The sequence below is a fragment of the Sander lucioperca genome, chromosome 20, assembly GCF_008315115.2.
Source record: "Sander lucioperca isolate FBNREF2018 chromosome 20, SLUC_FBN_1.2, whole genome shotgun sequence".
Taxonomy (NCBI): Eukaryota; Metazoa; Chordata; class Actinopteri; order Perciformes; family Percidae; genus Sander; species Sander lucioperca.
The window spans coordinates 10006422-10018296 of NC_050192.1; positions in this window are offsets into that span (position 1 = coordinate 10006422).

Sequence of the window (11875 nt, forward strand, 5' to 3'; positions counted from 1 at the left end):
AGTTTTTTTCCCCTCACATTCAGTGTTTCTTGTTTTAATTTGAAACTCATTGTCTGTTTCTGTTGCAGGTCACTTGCCTTGTTGTCTTTGTCTGCCTTCCTGCCTTGTGTGATTACCTGCCTCGCCCTAATGTCCTGTACCTGTGTGTAATTGTCTCCCCTCCTCCCTCAAGTATATACATTCCCTTTCCCTTTGTTCAGTGAAAAACAATTTGTGTATCTGCCCCATGATTCAGATTAACTCCAAAATGTAATGGGTTCTTCCTTGGCCCATGCTACAGCCTTCCACCAAGTTTCATGAAAATCGGGCCAATAGTTTTTCTGTAATCCTGCTGACAGACAGACAAACCAACAAACAAACAAACGGACAAACCAAACCCAAAACATAACCTCCTAATAAATGTAAATGTATTTTAGTAGACAAACAAAATTTAATCTTCTTCTTACAATGAGACATAGCAGTCTGATCGAACTTCAAAGCTAGAGCATGTCTCAATACTTCCCAGATGCCATGGCCACACATAGTGAAACTATTTCAATTCCTACAAAGGAGGTGCATGTTTTAAATGTTTGTACAACACTGCTGCAGTATGATGCTTTCTAAATGTTCCTTCTGCAGTCTTAGTGGGTGAAATTGTAAAACTGAGGGCTGCTTCTACTTTCATAAGCATGCATATACTCTTAGCAAAGGAGCATTTTCATCAAGCGCACCAATTTCATGTTCTAGTGACTTACTGTAAATGTTACATCGGTATGTCAAAGTGGTGTGTCAGTAGCAGTGCAGAGCAGGTCAAACTCACATGGTTGTTAATTCAAACTACATGTGGCTACAGTTTGAATGAATTTCAGATGTCAATGACAGGCATCCCTTCATGCATCCTTTTCTGCATTAATATTAAAGGATTTTTCATCAATTCTTCTTAAGGGTGCTCCAGGAGTGCAGCACCAATCATATAAAAGGAGGAACTTCTACAGAGAAGATGATATACTGATGTATTGCAAAAGGTGGCATATTGTGGTTTGGCCTCAGGGCTGTCTGAGTTACGTGCTGCCCTGCTGCTGACCCTCAGCATATGTTAAGGAAGTTCGGTAGGGCGCATCAATCAGGTACATTCTCACTAGACAGTCAAAGGTGAGTGTGTCTGTGCGTTTATCTCTCTGAACAGTAAAGCAGTGCTGGATACTGTAAATTGGGGCTCAGTGTGAAGGGAAGCTACGAGTGTCAATACTGACTGCACTTTAGCAACAGCGTTTTAGGACAACATAACCTTAACGCACCACATCAACACCTTACACCACTTTAGTCTTGATAGCTTCCCTGGCTCAATTACATAATAGGTGAATACGCCTAGTTGTCTTTTAGCAGCCGGTGTGATTAGAAATAAAAGGTGTTTTGGACCTGTTGGGGTATTCAGATGGGGAATATTAACAAGCCTTGTCTGAGCTAATTGCACTCCTTCTCCAACTGGGCCTACATCTCCCCCCCTTGTCACGAGAGGTACCGGCACAAAAGTGAGCTTTGATTAAATTCATGCTGTAGGCTAACCAGAAAACAATCATGTGCATTGGGAGTCAAGAGTAAGAAGAAAAAAAAAAAAAAAGAGGCAGCAAAAGCACAGTAAATTAGCAAAGCCATGAGGAATTGAGCAGGAAGGGTGTGTGACTTGAGTTATTATGGCTGACTTGGAGAACTGGGAGTAAATATGTTAGGCAAAAGAATAAAAAACAGTTATGGTATGTACGTGTCAATATTTGTGTATGTGCGTGTGTGTGTGGTCATCATTTATTTGGAATCCAATGGGCTGGCCAACTTTACTGACAGTCTAATAAAAATATCACTCACATGCAGTAAATCCTTGGTCATACCATAGCTTCTTCTGAGTGGGAATGAAACTTTTCTCACCATCCTTTCCTTTCCTAAAATGGAGATAGGAAAAAAAAAAAAGAAATCTTTTATGTGACAGTTCCCTTTTCGTAAAAGCCACATCAATTCCATAACTACTGTGTTACTGGCGAGGTCACTGATGATCTACGAAATGGAGGTACAAGTGGGTATAATGACCTATTAAAATTCTGTTTGGAAAATCCTTGGTCATTCACCATTCATGCCTCGTGGCAGCTTTTCAAGGAGCTTCTACTTTTTAATTTGATTAAATACAGATTTAATGCATTTCTGAAATCTTCATTTCTCCACCTCTTTTTTTTTGCTCGACTGGTTCCACCGCAGAGGTTATGAGAATCAAACATTGCTTTAGCCGCTGGTTATAAGGCACTCTGTTAATTGTGTTATTTCTCACATGGCACTTTAATTATGTAAAGTTGAGGCTTTTGGTTTGAAATTCAAAATTGATTAATTCTTTATACAGTGTTCCATATAATTGGCAGTATATATTATAGTAATATCAGTAGCTTGAGCTTAAACAGAGATAGTAGAGTGTTTTTTTCTGAAATGTATTAGTAACAGAGCTGAACTTTGACACACCTACATTTTACAATTAAACTTTTACAATCAGGACATGCCACCTACTGCGGCAGCGTGAAATCAGCCTTGGATGCTTGTTTTCCCATGCTGGTATTTCATTTTATTTTCGTTCTTGCCTCCTTTTAATGTAACTATTGATAGACTGACAACATGAGATGCATGATGCTTGTATCAGTTTCTGTTTAATGCTGTCAGTGTTGGCACATTTGTTGGAGTTTCACACCAGGAAGATGGGCAGTCTTTCTCTGGCTGGAGGCTAATGCAATTCTGACTCGCATCCATAAACCATACAAGCTGGGCAGGGTGCCCACTGCTGCCAACTACAAAAAGATCTGCTCTGTGTCAAGCCTTTCAGCAGCACAAACATACGTGCTAACACGTGCACACACACCGCACAAACACACACACACACACACACAGATGCACAGTGTGCACAAGAAAGAAACAGACAAAAGCACACACACATATATTCATATGGTGTATACAAACTCGGTGCTTGCCTCTTGCAGACATTTTTTGTCATGATAAATTAATTTCATAAACCACACAACTTCCCATCTCCGACTGAGATACGAGCTGTCATGGCAACAGAAGAAAACAGCGGTTTCAGCATGAGGGCTGGTTTGTTGGGACAAGCTGCACCAGAGCAGAGAATTGAGATGCAGCAGAAGTCTGGGCTGAAAGAATTAGTCATGAGCGTGTGTCCAATTACCACTCTGAAGCCGACAAAGGATATCAAAATAATGAATAAAACCAGTTCTTCACTGTGCTTAAGAAGACACAGTGTCACAGTAAATCCAATATTCAACACAAAGAGACAAAGAGAGAGCTACAGATACACATGTATAAATGTGAGTCAATAACCTCACAGAAACAAAGATTCTTGGCCCACAATTGAGACTTCTTTCTTAACATGAAAATAAATGATACTGATTCTGTTTGCAAATTGAAGACCAGAGATTAAAATCAGTATATGATTGACAATATCAGATTGTACGTTAATAAGATATAGTACATAATATCATGATTATACAGATTACACTGAAATGTAAGGCTGCAATTATGTTAATTATAGACATACAATTATGATTAGAGGATTTAAAAAGCCATTCAGTAAGTTAAAATGCTGTAGATTGTGTAGCAACGGTTTATCCACTATGTCATGAATGCGCAGTAGCTCACAGAGATCATGTCTGTTGATAACAAAAGACAACCCTTGCATTTCATAAGCAATGACTGTGTGTCTGACCTGGAGAGATGCTTTACATGCATGTGGGATTTTTAGGAACTAGACAACCCCTGAATGTCAGAGGGCAGCAGCTGTCCACAATTGCCTTTTGAATCTTTCAGAGACCACAGAGACAGAGGGAGACAGGGAATGAGGTCAAAATAGGAGTTATGGCACTGAGCAACTTTTCATCAGGGGTAGGCTTATGTGTCCGCTTGCATGACTATGTGTCTGTCACTCAGACAGAAAAAGTTTACAACTGAGGGAAGCGCTGTAATCACCTTAACAGCTCAATGCAGAGGAAGAATCTTCAAGAATCAAGTTGCATGAAGTCATCTCTCTCTGTCTGCATACTCCAACACTCACACAGGATTTGACTAAAGACAATTTTAATTGTGCATATATGGTGAAGCTTTGCTTAAGGGGAAAAGAAAACCCTTCAATTGATTGTGTGTTTGGAGCCATCATTCATTTATCCAAGTGTTTAGTCGTTTTACATTATTCGTCAGCCAGGGTGCCTGCGTGCTGCACTTCATTCTACAGACTGATACAGGTCCTCTCACTTGGCAGTCCAAACATTTGGCTGCAAAGCACAAACAACAGTGAGGTCAAGCTAATTACATGTAAATCCAGGTGTTTCTGTGAATGGATCCCGCTTGGAAAAAGCATGGGAATTTAGACTAAACTCTGCCAATTAAATTCGTTGCTTAACACAGGCAACCTCTGTACAACACAAAGAAAACATTTTTGTGGTAATTGTTGAATACTCTGTACCTGAATTTAGAATGTATATTCATGCTAGAAAATGATGCTGATAAACATAGATAAGCATGCACATTTAGAAACCTTGGTTAACGTTATTAAGGTTATTAAGATTGTGTTGAAGGAGTTTGCTGCACGACTTTTTATTCTGTGCTTTTTCTGCACTGCTAAACCTAATCCAGCTTTACTGAACAGAGCAGAATTGGATTTAACTGAGTTCACAGAGCAGGACTGTGAAGGACAGTAACAGAGTTTACTCAGGTATTCAGTATAGTCCCATGAGTACAGGAATAGAACCATTTTTTTTATGAAAGTAGCCCGAAATGTACCTTTGGATAAATGTTACTGTCAACAAATCCCATAAAAGACATAGTTGTCAGTGCTCAGTACTTTCTGAATTACCTGCCCTGTGGCTCTCCACCCCAAGCACATTGGTTTCTACTGAAGACATACATTTTTGAGAACAGTTCATGAATAGGTACATTTATTTTAAAAAAAGCTGAATAATTTCCTGGGCATTGTAGTTTTTACCAAACTTGTGCATTTGTTTCAGGACTATTTTCAGCGGTGGATTAACATACATGCACATGCTTTCTTTGTGTTGGATTTTAAACTCTGGTGGATTTATGAGGACTATGGTTAACTGCTCCTCAGATCTCTGCAGGGTAAATCCAGAAGGACTATCTATCCAATCTGAGTTTTCTGTTGCACGACTTGCAGCAGCACTGTGGCTCCGCTCGGCGCTTAGCACCACCCATGACGATTGTGATTGGTTTAAAGAAATGTCAATAAAGCAGAGCACGTTTTTCTCCCATCCCGGAATGCTGTGTGGACTCGCCAGACCCTCCTCCGCAGCGCTGTGGAGGATGGTCTGGCAATGCGAGACTAGGACGCTAGTAATACAGTTTTTACAGCAGCAGTACGGTATATGTGGGATTAACTCAAAATAAACTTCAGCGCACTGCCCATGTTCATCATAATGAAGGAACATTGCTGTAGCCCATTTATGTGTTTTTAATATTTTTTTTTGACAAAAATGGAGGTGTGTGGCACAGAGAAATAAGATAGATCAGGCTTTGGCTACACAAGCAACACTTTTTAGTTCGATACTTTGTTTGTTTTGGTATTTTCATTGAATTTGTTGACAATAAGAAAAACAAAGACATTCATCAGATACATTAATTGTAATGTACCTAATCTGTTGTTGAGCCATCATTGTAGGTTGTGGTTTTCATCTGATTATCCGAATATCCTGTTACTTCATGGGTTACAGTGTACCATGCATTCACCCAGTCCTGACTTTGACTCTAACCAGGATATGAGCTCATATCTGAGGACTCTTTGTACACTGTATATGTATAAATGCACTCCATCCATCAGTCAAGCAGTGAACTCAGTGGAATGTGTCTTCTTGTGTTGTACAATATTGCATGTTGGCCACGGCTGAGAGATGGCACACACACACACACACACACACACACACACACACACACACACACACACAAGCAGAGACAAGTCTGCAGTATGTCTGCTGAGAACAGGTCACTGAAGCTCTGCGGTAGTACTCAATGGAATGGAAAATGGCCAGGGGGGCGGACTGCCGCTATGAAAGCTGCTGCTTCATGTGCATTATACAAAAGTAAGTGTTCGCATAAAAATTCATGAAAGTAGTTTTTTGTTGTTGCATATAAACATGACAACCAACAGAGACGTGGAGAGGTAAATGTGGTTCAACAATGTAGAAAAAAAAGATGATAGCATAATTCCTAACATTATCTACGATCTGGCATGTGTTTTCATTAACTGCACTAGGGTTTGCCATTTACTGACCTTCACAATGTTCAGATTTTATGGAAAACAAAATAAAGGTAAATACAAACATGTGCACACATGCCCTCTTTCATCCATCGACACAGTCTGATTCTGCAACTCCACAAACTGAACTCCACAAACCCTGGCTTACCAGGAGTAAATAGATCACAAATTCATTAGAGCTTGAGCATATGGTGGGGTGAAGGATTTCAAAGCAGGGACACCTGGGGGTTTTCACAACCGTCACATAACCTTTGTCCTCATAATCCACCTCCGTCTCTCATCCCTCTGCTATAATTGTCTCTTTTGACTCTTCTCCTCCATCATGTGCCCTTTGAAATATCCTCCTTTAGTCTAATTTAACATGCATGGCACAGTTGGGGGGAAAGGATGGTAATTTGTGCATAGTCAGAAGCTCTTCCTCCTTTTCAGGGATGCTATGATAGGATATATTCAGTGGATCATTCGATTTCATGGGAAGTGGACTGCGGGTGAAACAAGGCGACAACTTTTGGGAAATGAAATGCTGGGAATAGAGGCAGTAAAAGCAGGAGATACAGTGACAGAAGAGAAGGTAATGAGAATAGCATAGAGAGGCTGGAGTTGCTTGAGGAAAATAGCTGAAAAGTAATGATTTCTGAATGCAACGAATACAACGATTCTAGACAGAGAGGAAAGTGGGCCATGAAAAGAAAGAATGACCAAAAATGTGTATTTATTGCTAACACATGGTGAATCTGTGGCATGGTCTAGCTATTCTGGCTATTACTGTATGGTTCAGCACTTATCACGGGATATGAAAGAGTGGGAGACAGAGAGATGAGGTGATGGAGACTACATGTAGAAGAGGAGGAGCAGCAGATACATCTGCAGAAAGAGAGAAAACACATGGAGATGGAGGAGAAGCAGAGAAAAAGGGTGAGACAGCCAAAGATATGATAGAATAGGAGAAAGAGAGAGATGGGGATGGGTGGCGTTTGGCGGAGAGGAGATAAAAAGGTTTATGAAAACTGCTGTCATCACCCTTTGAAGTGCCAACGTCAAAACAAAGGTTAAAAGCATGATCAAAGGTCAAGACCCTTAAAAAAAATCAAAGGGGATATCAAATAAGTGTACACAATCACACATCCACACATTTTCATGCACAGACTGTGAAATCCAACCTGACTAGAAATCCACAAACACAGCTGAACTATCTCCTTTTCCTTCCCCTCCTCAGCCCGGCTGTAGCTCTGCTCCCCTGACATTCCCTGGCTCCAGGGTGAGGTCAGCACACCTTGGAGGGGGGCAGTATTTGTCTGGGCATGTCCACATCCTCCACCTACTGAGATCACTCTCTACCTGACCCACAGCCTGAGGGGACCAAGCAGTAGTGGCATGAGAGAGAGAAGGATAGATGCACATATGAGTGTGTGTGTGTGTGTGTGTGTGTGTGTGTGTGTGTATGTTTTCTCCTTCCTCTGTCAAGTAAAGTCTTCCTTCCATTTTGGACATTATTTCTGTACTGGCTTGTCACTTCAAATGTTTGCAAGCAAGCTAACAACAGCTGAAACAAATCCTGTGTTACATCATCTTGTGGCTTAGTTTGTCTTCATACATAGGAAACAGCCTAACAAGTTTGTTTCAACTGTAAGCCAATGTCCTTGATGTAATACAAGTAAATCACTGAGTATCATGAAATCATTATCAGCTAAGTTCTGTGAAACCAACAATTGTGACACACATGGTGTGAGTCACACATGGTTGAGCTCTTAAATGAAGGAATCCCATATAGTCAGCATATATGTCAAAAGTATTACTCTCCACATACAGTACACAAATCAAAATACTTCAATATTTGAATAAGATACTTAACAAAAGTATCTCCCATGTTGAAAAATACATTTGATATATAAGCCCAGAGATGTGCAGACTGGAAACAGGTGGAAACTGCTCCTGTACTATCCAAAGATAATAACATCTGCATTGCAGTATCTCTAAAGCTTACTAACTGACATGTTCTCTTGTTTGTTTAATCCAGTTGGACAGACCCAGCTAGCTTATTCTCCCCGTTTACGGTCTATGCTAAGCTAAGCTTATCGGCTGCTGGTCGTTGTTTCATACAGTATTCACCATTCAGATGTGAGAGTGAGACTTACATCTAACCCTCAAGAAGAAGAATGAATAAAGTGAATATGTGTATTTCCTAAAATGTCAAACTATTCCCTTAAGGCTAATGTATGTTTTGAGCAATACATATTAACTGCTACATGCTCTAAGTACATAAAAACCACAATATATAGTCTATTTGTTTGCCACTTAAAGGAAAACACAACATGACCAATTACAGCATAAATAACATGTAAATGAATGAGTGCCATGTATGTGTTTGCTCTGGGAGACATCCTGCCTCCTCTCTGTATATTGATAAATGGCAATTTACTTAGTATGCACTGTGTATTGATTATTGCAATTACACACTATTACAGTTCTATTATCCGCACTGACTGTCTTTAATTACACTAGAGAGCAAGAGAAAGAGTGAAGGAGGAGAGAGAGACAGTCAATGTGAGAGAGAGACACTACACAGATAGCTAGATGAAGCGAGACACTGCACCAAACTAATTAAAACAGAAACTTTTTGTTTCAGCAAGTTGACAGGGAATGAATCTGGCAGGGAATTAATCTGTCCTCAGGGAACAGGAGTTACACACGCACACACACACACACACACACACACACACACACACACACACAGGGAGGTGCAGTGCAGTGTGCGGTTGCCATAGTTACTGAGTGTGGCGCCACATCATGCGGCAGAGTTAATGCGGAGGTGTGTGTTGTGTGTGCGTCTTATTTAAGCTTTCATTATATCACCACCCTGACCTATTCCAACATCCTCTACACAAGCACAGAGAGAGAAAGGTTGCAGAGAATAATCCAGAGTGTTCCCTCCGAAATAGCTAAGTCTTTGCCATTGGTAACAGTTTCCAATCTGGAGCTCTTACCCTTGAGGTGAAGCATCATTATGCTTATGGTGGATAATGACATACTGTACTGAAAGACAATATTTGGCAAGGAAAGATAAGCACTTCATGTCAAGGCCTAAAGAAAGTGTCCCTTTGGGTGATTATATTATAAACAGAGACATATATAGCCCGATTAATTTATTCTTACAGGGATAACTACGCCCCTTGTGCCTGTCTATGTACTGTAGACTTAGAAACTAATGTGGTTAAAAGCATGCATGTGTGTTTGTAATGTGAGAGTGGAGATAAAATAAGTATTTACATCTTTTACTTGAGTAAAAGTAGCACTTAAGCAATTACGTGAAAGTACTGACATGTCATCAACAAAATGTACCAACGTACTAAACAGACATCAGACATATCTTATTTTTTGCTTATTATAACTGATAATTTAAAAAGTAATCATCAATTAAATGTTAGAGCGGGAGCTGATTCTAACTGATATATCTTTTAATACAAACCTGACACTGTTGTGTGTCTTAATTTGTTAAAGTTCTTAGTTACTGATAATATTGGTTACAGTTTACTTAAAGGTATCTACATAAGACTGACATGACACTGTCATGAACATGTCATAAACATTATAAACAAGTCATAAACGTTTATGACATAACGCTTCTGTCAGTAAGTGTCATTCAGTTTTTGTCATGACAAGTTATGGTTAGGGTTAGAGTTATGGTTAGGGTGCATGTGTCATGACAGTGTCATGTGTTCATGACTGTGTCATGTCACTCTTATGTAGATACCTTCAAGTAAAGTGTTACCATAATATTTCACTCTGAAATGTAGTAGCAGTGGCTGGGTTGGCTCAGTGGGTAGAGCAAGCACACATATATTGAGAGGTTTATGCCTCGAGGGTTCGAATCCAACCTGTGACAATTTCCTGCATGTCTTCCCCCTCTCTCTCCCCTTTCTCACCTAGCTTTCCTGTCAGAAAAAAATTACAGGCGGAAAAGCCCAAAATACAATCTTGAAATGTAGTAGCAGAAATAGAAATAGATTTGAAGTATGAAGTATCATCAAAAAGAAAAATTCAAGTAAAGTACAAGCACCTTGAAACTGTACTTAAGTTCAGTATTTGAGTAAATGTACTTTACAACACTCTTAGAATTACAGAAAGAATGAAATAGAGGGAAGAAGTTCAAGCCCAGCACATGAAGGTCAGTGCTTCAGTAAGTCATCCATGCAGCTCCAACATACTTCCAGCAAATATCCAGTAATCAAAACAGCAAGTTCAGCACAAATCCAAAACACCTGTCCTTAACCTTACCAATATGTTTGTTTAAGGAACCGTCAAAACATCATCTGCACAAAAATAATTACTAATGCAAGCTTACAAATAATACCAGTTCTCAATTTTGAGTGCTATTGATCCACTATCTGTTCTTTAAACCATCTGTGCTTTCCACACACAGAGAATACAGGTACATTAAATGAAGACACAAAGGCAGCCAAAGACTTGTTGTGAGCACCGGCGACCATCAAAGATGGAGAATTTCATTTCATCTCTGTAGGAAGGATGTGTATGTTTGAGCTTGAAATGAGTAGGTGGGTACCTGCTCCTTCCTAACACTGTGCACTCCACATGTGCAAAGGCTAGTTACCACATTTACAGCTGCGCATATTATTGTACTTTCACAGACTATTTTCCTCCCACCTTTTCACAAGACGTTTTAAAAGGAAAACCCATAGTAAGGGGAACTAGCGGTTAACTGCTGGAACTGTAACAAATCACTGTCACTGTAAAGCAAGGGTATAATTGAAAGTCTGAAAAACTGTGGCAGCTCAAAAGAGTGCAGAAACTCACAGTAGTAAGGATCCTTGTCAAATTGGGCAGAGAATGGAGAAAGTCTGTTTGACTTGCACTATATTTAAATAGAGTCTCTGTGAGTGTAACACAGTTAAGGCTCACCAGGTTTTAAAAAATTCAAACAACCCAGATTGTTTTTACAACTATCTCAGAACGACAGCATCAGCCAGAGCTGTAGCCTGTGTGGGCACAGTGAAATGGAGTATGGAAATAGCTCTGGCAACGTAAGAGTATTGTTTTATTAAACTGAAGGTGACTGCTGACTGAATACATAAGCTGTCTAAAGACCATTTCTTACAGTGCAAACTAGTAATGTTTCAGGAGATTATTTCTATCTTCAAAAGTCTACTTTGAAATGTGTATGTAAACAGTTTTACAGCAATAGTTTATTATAGCACCATATACGGTTTAGTATAGTTTTAAAATCACACACTATGACTATAGTTGTTTACGATTTGTTATTTCTCACCATTTCTGTTATTTTGTACAACATCCTCTTTAGATCGAAAATATAGATTAATGCTCTTTCCTTCTGTAGCTCAAGTCTTACAAATATCATACAAATGTATTCATAACGTCAGGCACTTCAGCTTTGTGAAAATTGATAACGTGCTTCTGCATATCTCTCCCATAACAACTCTTTCCTGCATACATAAATCTTAGATTCAGGCAAGTCTTTGTTTCTCACAGAAGATGTGCTCTCCTTTTCTCTTTGGTGAAATGTGTTCCTGTCTTGAGGAGTTATGTTTAAATGAAAGTGTGTGTGACATGTTT